Source organism: Suricata suricatta, chromosome 8, assembly GCF_006229205.1.
Source record: "Suricata suricatta isolate VVHF042 chromosome 8, meerkat_22Aug2017_6uvM2_HiC, whole genome shotgun sequence".
NCBI lineage: Eukaryota > Metazoa > Chordata > Mammalia > Carnivora > Herpestidae > Suricata > Suricata suricatta.
In genome coordinates, this window is record NC_043707.1 from 103,534,804 (window position 1) to 103,542,764 (window position 7,961).

Genomic DNA, 7,961 nt, shown 5'->3' on the forward strand with positions numbered 1-7,961 from the left:
TTGTGGGGAAGAGCACTAGGTGTTATATGGAAACCAATTTGACAATAAACTATTTTTAAAAAATTATAGATGATATAATCATCTACATGGAAAATCCAACAGAAAATACATAGAAAATCTACAGATTAACTGTTAGAAGTAATTACAATAGACTTCTGAATACTAGTTACTATGCAGAGATTATACATTTATGAAAGTAAATGATATATAGGAAGGATATATAACAAATGCAAGATAGTAGTTATTTCAGGGACAAAAAGGAAAAAAATGATTTTCTGGGGGGGAAATGGTTCTAAGAAAAACTTTAATATTTTTATTTGTTTTTAAAGATCTGAAGCTGGCAAAATATTCACGAGTTAAATTTGGAGTTTCAGTACACTTAAACATATCATAACAAAATTTTTAAAAATTCAAACATGTAAACTACTATTGCAGGCCTTTGAAAATAATATAATTTTTGGTATTGAGTTTAGAGATATTTAATTGATATTTTTTAGTCATAAACATATAGTTTTTGGGGCATTAGAAACCTTGTTTCCAGTTCCTCTTGATATCTTAGCTTTTATTTAATTGTTTAAATCTGTCCTTTGATTTTAAGGTCAAGACCATGTGTTTGGTAGTGCAAAAGTGCTAGGGTTCACATCCCCCTTTAACCAATTAGTAGTTACCAGACCCCACCACAGGTTTTTCCTTTGTAAAACTAAGGTGATAATGGCACCTACATCACTTGTCCTGAGGATAAAATAAGATAATTCATGTAAAACACTGGTGTAGTATCAGGTATATTGTAAATACAGTATAAATGTTAGATGTTGCTTAAACTTTTTGAACTTTTTGAATTTATCAAGGTTATTATAAGAACTGAATGAAATGGTTTGTGTAAAACTCATAGTATAGTGCCTGGGACTTACTAGTGCTTTATTAAATCTTTTTTTGTTTTGTTTTGTTTTGTTTTGGGGGCAGTGGCAGAGGGAGATGGAGAGAGAGAATCTTAAAGAGTCTCCATGCTCAGCCCAGTGGGATGCAGAGCTCCATTGCAGGACCATGAGATCATGACCTGATCTGAAACCGGGAATTGAATGCTTGACTGACTGAGCTACCTGGGAGCCCTGCTTTCATAAATCTTAATTCCACCTTCACTTGTCCATCCCCCCTCACTGCTTGCTTTTGAACATTTACTTAATTTTTTAAATTTTGCCAGGTACTGTGTTGAATTAAGAATCTTTGATCACATTTGACTTATGGCTTTTCTAACACATACTTATTTGGAGCAAAGACTATGTTTCTTCATTGTTACATCAGAGCTTGAATTATAAGAACTATTGGTCACAACAGAAAGGGAAAAAAATATATCCATACTGATATTTTCTGTTTCTTAACTTAGGACAAATACATGGAGTTTGCTATTTTGAGCTAAGGGTACCTCTTCCACTTCTGATTCTATGTGGGAGTAATATACTTTTTTCCCCCTCAGATTTCCAGAACATGTTTACAACACATGAAGAAATGTTTAATTTATTCAGGCATTTTTTTCAGAGATGGGGGCTGGCTGTGAGATTTCTCTTCCTCTAAAAGTGAAGGTGATCCTGAAATCAAAGGAGAATGCAGCAGGTATCAAAGGCGAATGAAGTGGGTAGCTGGGGCAATGAGCCAGAAGGAGAGGCATGGATATGTCTGGAAACTGAGGGGGTGGGCAGGAAACATTGAAAACTAGATGAGGAGAACCAAGTACCACTGTATCTTTTTTTTTAATATGTTTATTTTTGAGAGAACACAAGGGGGGAGGGGCAGGGAGAGGGAAACAGAGAATCTGAAGTTGGCTCCATGCTGACAGCAGAGAGTATATGGGGCTCGAACTCATGACTGCGAGATCACGACCTGACCCAAAGTTGGACGTTCAACGGACTAAGCCACCCAGGTGCCCCACCACTGGATCTTTTAAGGAACATGTGGTGGCTAGTTAAGAGAGTTTGATGGGTTGCAGTTTATAAACTGGGATGGACTTTCTCTCTATGAATGGGTTATCCAGATTCTCTGTGGCAAGACATCAGAGGCTTGAGTGTATTTAAACCAGGCGATGGTGAGTACTATTTCTAAAGAGGTGAACTCATTAATCTGTTGAGTATTACTGTTTTAAAAGAGCAGGACATATATTGGCATCTTGCTTAGATTACTTCTGAATAATACGTGAAAATTCTTTTTTTATTTCTTTCTATAAAGTTAGTCAAAAGTGGATTTGACACATATTTGAGAAAGAGCAGGCGAATTCTCAGATTTACTATCTGATTTCAGGGTAAATAATCAGGACTCTGGGGGCTGACTAATTGGAGCAGGATGGCAAGAGATGATGCTCACGCTGTATCCTCCTTCCAAAGCAGTCATCAGCCTGGAGCAGCTCTAATAGCAGGGCCTCCAATTGCTAATCAAATGAAAGGAATGTTTTCATGAAATTCTTCCCTCAGATTTGAATAAAGGGAATGTATTTTGATGTACCAAATTTTATGGTATGATGAAAACAGAGCCAAGAGTTAGTGTATTCTGTTTTTATAACAGCATGATTGACAAATCCTTTGAGGAAATTGACAAGCTAATGTTAATGCAATCTGTACTAACCTACAAGAAGTATCATATGTAGTTACTAATTTATTTTTAAATAAGTGCAAATACATTTTCATTGGAAGGAAGAAAGGAGTTTCTGACAATCTCAGTGTTCCCACAGAGAGATGGAATAATTTGAAGGAAGAGAGTAAACTAAAAATTTCCTGGTGCTTCAAAATAAAATAAATCCTCCTCATCTCACTGTAGTTAATCTAGTATTAATGAATCATTTCTAATAAATATGGGTAACTATAGTTTTGTGCCCTAGCTCATATTTTATCATTAATTTATTCTTTCTTTAAAAATAAAAAAAAAATTGGAGACTAGATGGTATAATATGAAAAGCAAAGGGTTTTGGAGTTTAAAATGTCTACTTAGCTATGTGACCTTGAATAATTTTAAATTAAATTCTCTGAGTCAGTTTTCTCATCTCTTAAACTGATGTTTAAAAAAATCTTACCGTTGCAAAGCTGTGCCATCTTTTTACTTTATTTTTAAAATTATTTTCTTATGTTTTTTATTTATTTTTGAGAGACAGAGAGACAGTGTGAGCAGGGGAGGGCCAGAGAGAAAGGGAGATACAGAATCTGAAGACAGGCTCCAGGCTCTGAGCTGTTAGCACAGAGCCTGATGCAGGGCTCAAACCCACCAACATGAGATCATGACGTGAGCCAAAATCAGACACTTAACTAACTGAGCCACGCAGGTGCCCTGTGCTGTCTTTAAAAAAAAAAAATGTAAGTTTTTTTTTTTTGAGAGAGAGACAGAGAGCGTTAGTGAGGGAGGGGCAGAGAGAGAGGGAGAGAGAGAATCCCAGGATCCCAAGCAGGCTCCCCACAGTCAGCCAGGAGCCCAATGTGGTGCTCAAACTCATAAACCATGAGATCATGACCTAAGCCAAAACCAAGAGTCAAATGCTTAAGCAACTGAGCCACCTAGGCTCCATGAAAGCTGTACCTTCTTAAATTTTGTAACCTAGGCAGCTTATTCATAAAGGGACACTTACTTTCAGGGTTGTACATGTATAGAGTTGCTATATGAGAACAAGTACCTTATTAAATTTTGTGCCCTTGATATCTCATTTGCCTCACCTTCGGCCTACCCTACTGCCCTGTTATGTTATGATATGTGGGAAGTGAGGGTAAAGAGGTATGCAGAAGCCATATCACAGATGCCTTGTAAGCTATGTTAAAACTTTTGAACTTTATTCTGAGAGTAAATTATTAAAAAGAAAAAAGTTCCTGAGAAATGATTAAAATGTTTCCACAGAAGAGCAACTTGTTCAGAATTTCATTTAAGATAGATCATTTTGGCTTTGGGGTGAGGAAAAGATGGGAGGAGATCCAGACTCGCAGTGAACCAGTTAAGAGGTAAATAACAATCCTTCAGCTGAGAGATGATGATGGACTAGATTGGCATAAAGACAATGGGATGGAGGAAAGTGGAAATGTTTGAGACTTATTTAGGAGGTAGAATGGGCAGAACTTGGTGATGAACTAAATGTAGACAGTAGTTAAAAATTATTGAAAATGTCAACCATGTTTTTGACTTGTACAACTGTGTACATTATGGTTTCATGCCCTGAGAATAGGGAACAGTGGAAGAATAAGATTGAAGAGAAGATTATGATTTCAATTGGAACATTTAGAATTTGAAGTACCTGCAAAATATCAAGTAGAACTGTTTAGCAAACAGTTGACTATACTGGACAGGAGTTTAAGAGAGTTATCTGGGCTGGAGATACAGAAGTGGGAACCATCAGTGTTTAAGCCATGAATGATAGATACTGCCTAGTATAGGCATGCTGGTTGAAAAGAGGGCCCAGGAAAAAGCCATAGAGAATGCCAGCATTTAAACATTAGGCATAGGATTAGAAGCCAGCAAAGTAAATGAAAGTCTATCTGGGAAGATAGGAAATCTCCACAGCCTCAAATAAGAACCCTTGGTTAGTCCTGACCTGCACAAAACGCACAATTGTGCTTCTTCCTGGAATGTAGTGTTCTGGGATCAATTCTTCTCTTCTTAGTTCATGCCTCTCACTGTGAAATGTGAAGCCTCACCTGCCTTAAATTCCTCTTCCTAACCTGTATCAATTCTTAGCGTTTTTGCCTCAGAGCCTGTCTTCATCTTTGCACTAGCATTTTATATCTGATGCTTTATCTTCTCCTTCTGGTTCTGACTTTGTCCTTTATGTTTGTTGCAATTTCCATTAGGCACCTAGACCAAATAAAATTCTCCTACCAGGTGTGCCTTGACTCATATCATATAACTGTTTCACCAAGTACTGGGCCAAGTATGGGTGGCATTTCCTCATTATCATTGGGATGTCATGCACAGCTAAGCATTAGCTTACTGCTTTCATAGTCCCTTTGGCTAGTTCATTACAAACCTAACTAAATAAGACCATCCCACTGAGCACTCCTGCTGGAGTTATTCCTAATAGGCAAAATAGAAAGACAAATCTTTACCTTATATAAGTAAGTTGTATTAAGTTCTGTCTGAATTATATATAGTGGAGAGTATTAAATATTGAAGACCATCAGCAATTCTAAATATAAGGAGAAGATCGTGTGTATGTGTGTATGTGTGTGTGTGAACCATCATTTAATTAGCTTAAAAGACTTTGAGGATATTACAAATTCATACAGTGTCCTTTTTAAAAATTATTTTTGAGACAGAGAGAGACAGAGTGACAGTGGGGGAGGGGCAGAGAGAGAGGGAGACACAGAATCTGAAACAGGCTCCAGGCTCTGAGCTGTCAGCACAGAGCCCAATACGAGGCTCAGATTTACAGACTGTGAGATCATGACCTAAGCCAAAGTTGGATGCTCGACTGACTGAGCCACCTAGGCGCCCCAATTTCTCTCTTTTTCTTCACTTCTATCTGGGTTGGTAGGAAATACCATAAAAAAGACTTTTTTTGGACTTTTTCTGTGGGACCCTCCTCTCTAGGAAGGTCAAGCTCTAAGAAAAGCTGAAAGGATGTTTGGATCAGAAGCTACTGATTTAACAAAAGTACAGTGAGATATCATCTCACACCTGTCAGAATGGCAAAAGTTAACAACACAGGAAACAACAGGTGTTGGTGAGTATGAAGAAAAAGAGGAGCCCTCTTACACTGATGATGGGAATGCAAACCTGGTGCAGTTACTCTAGAAAACAGTATAGAGATCTCTCAAAAAGTTAAAAGTAGAACTACTCTATGACCTAATAATTGCACTACGAGGCATTTACCCAAAGGATACAAAAATGCTGATTTGAAGGGATACATGGCATTAACAGGAATAGCCAAATTATGGAAAGAATCCAAATGTCCATCAACTGATGAATAAAAAAAGATGTGGCATATCTCCGTATACAATGAAATATTACTCAGTCATAAAAAAGAATGAAATCTTGCCATGTACAGTGACGTGGATAGAGCTAGAAATAAGTCAGAGAAATAAGTCAGTCAGAAGAAGAAAAGATACCCTATGTTTTCACTCATATGTGGAATTTAAGGAACATAGGGGGAATAGAGAGAGGCAAACCATAAAACATACTCTTAACTGTAGAGAACAAACTGAGGGTTCCTGAAGGGGAGGTGGGTGAGGGGATGGGTTTAAGAGGCACTTGTTTTGAGCACTGAGTGTTGTGTGTAAGTGATGAATCACTGAATTCTACACCTGAAAGTAATAATACAGTGTATGTTAACCAAGTGGAATTTAAATAAAAACTTGAAACAAAAACAAAAATAAATAAAAAATAAAAAGCTTCACTGAGGCTGAGGCAGAAAGTCACTTGCATTGAAGGATTTCTGTCTTCTTTCAAAGTATAACTTGAAGCTATACTTGTTTAAAACTGTGTTATAGCAGCACATTAAAGAAACAGTTGTATGTCAAGAAAAGAAAAGAAGAAGAAGGAGTTGGTTAGAGAGTAACCAAGTTTGTCTTCTATACATGTTTGATTCCTTTTGAACATATGCAACCCAGTACAGTATACCAACCTGAGCATTAGGACAACTTAATTCTAGTTTCTGTTTTGACTGTAGTTCACTCTTTGAACTTGAGGAAATTGCTTCCTTTCCCAGGGCTCTGTTTTTCTATTTATCCAATGAAGGAATTGCAAGATTGGACTAAACTATTCTAGGAGACTTTCTAAATGAGAATCTAGCATTTTTGGCCAAAAAATCTGCATCACAGATCTTGATTAGAAGTCAGGGATGAGATCTGGGAAATCTATAATTTTTTTTCTAAGCAATTTTTGTTTGTCGATAAATAATCTTATAGCTAGAAGATAATTCAGAGTGCAAGAATTTTCTTTAAAATGAACTGGCCCAGTGTCTATTTAGCCTCTTTTAGACACCTCTAGTGGTGAGGAACTCACATTTTATAGAGTCAGTCCATTTCATCGTTGTGCTGATCTGATGACTGGTTAAGTTCTTCCTTACATTAAACTGAAGCCTGTCTCTCTGTAATTTCTGCCCACAATTCTGCTTTTTGTCAGATGCACATATCTGACTTAAATCCCATCTTCACTACTAATTGGATTTGTGAGAGAAGGAATATCACTTTATTTGAGTTTCTATTTCCTCTTCTGAAAATGGATATTTTAATTTCTATCTCCTATGATGCTATGATTAAAATAAGATAATGCATGTTGATTACTTGTCCTAGCTCTAGTTCAAAAAGACTTTACAGAGGACTCAGTATTTGGCAAGTATTATGAAGGATGTATAGGAATTCTCTATAGAGGAGTGTGGGGTGGAGAGGAGATAGGTAAATGACAGGTTGGCCCTTTGGGACAGAAAGAATAGCATAAGCAAAAACTTAGAGCCATGAAAAAAAAATTCCAAAAACTTTTAGTGGTCAGGTTTGGCTAGGTCTTTGAATGCCTAGGGACAAGGGGAGAGAGTGATAGGAGGTGACCCAGGAAAAGTAAGCTACAGGCAGACTGTGAAAGGACATGTATACCACACAACATTGTAATATCATACTACTTATGGATGCTATGGAGTTAAAGGAAATCATAAAGAAAAAGTGAATAGTTGAACCAGGATTTAAATTCAAGTCTTCTGAGACCATGTCTCATAACACCATAACTTTTTGGACATAAAAAACATCATTTTTTATTGTTATAGAAGTCTAGAAAACAACTTGCTTCTGGCACTGGAGGAAATCCAAAAAGGACTCTGACCCAGTTCCTGAAGCCTTCCACTTGGCTCCCAGCAGGAGAAAGTGCTGTTTTGTCAGTGAAGCCAGTGCATTTCTCTGCTTTCTCTGAAACTGTTTATTTATTTTATTTTTTTAAAATAGTTTATTGTCAAATTGGTTTCCATACAACACCCAGTGCTCTTCCCCACAAGTGCCCTGCTCTATCACCAC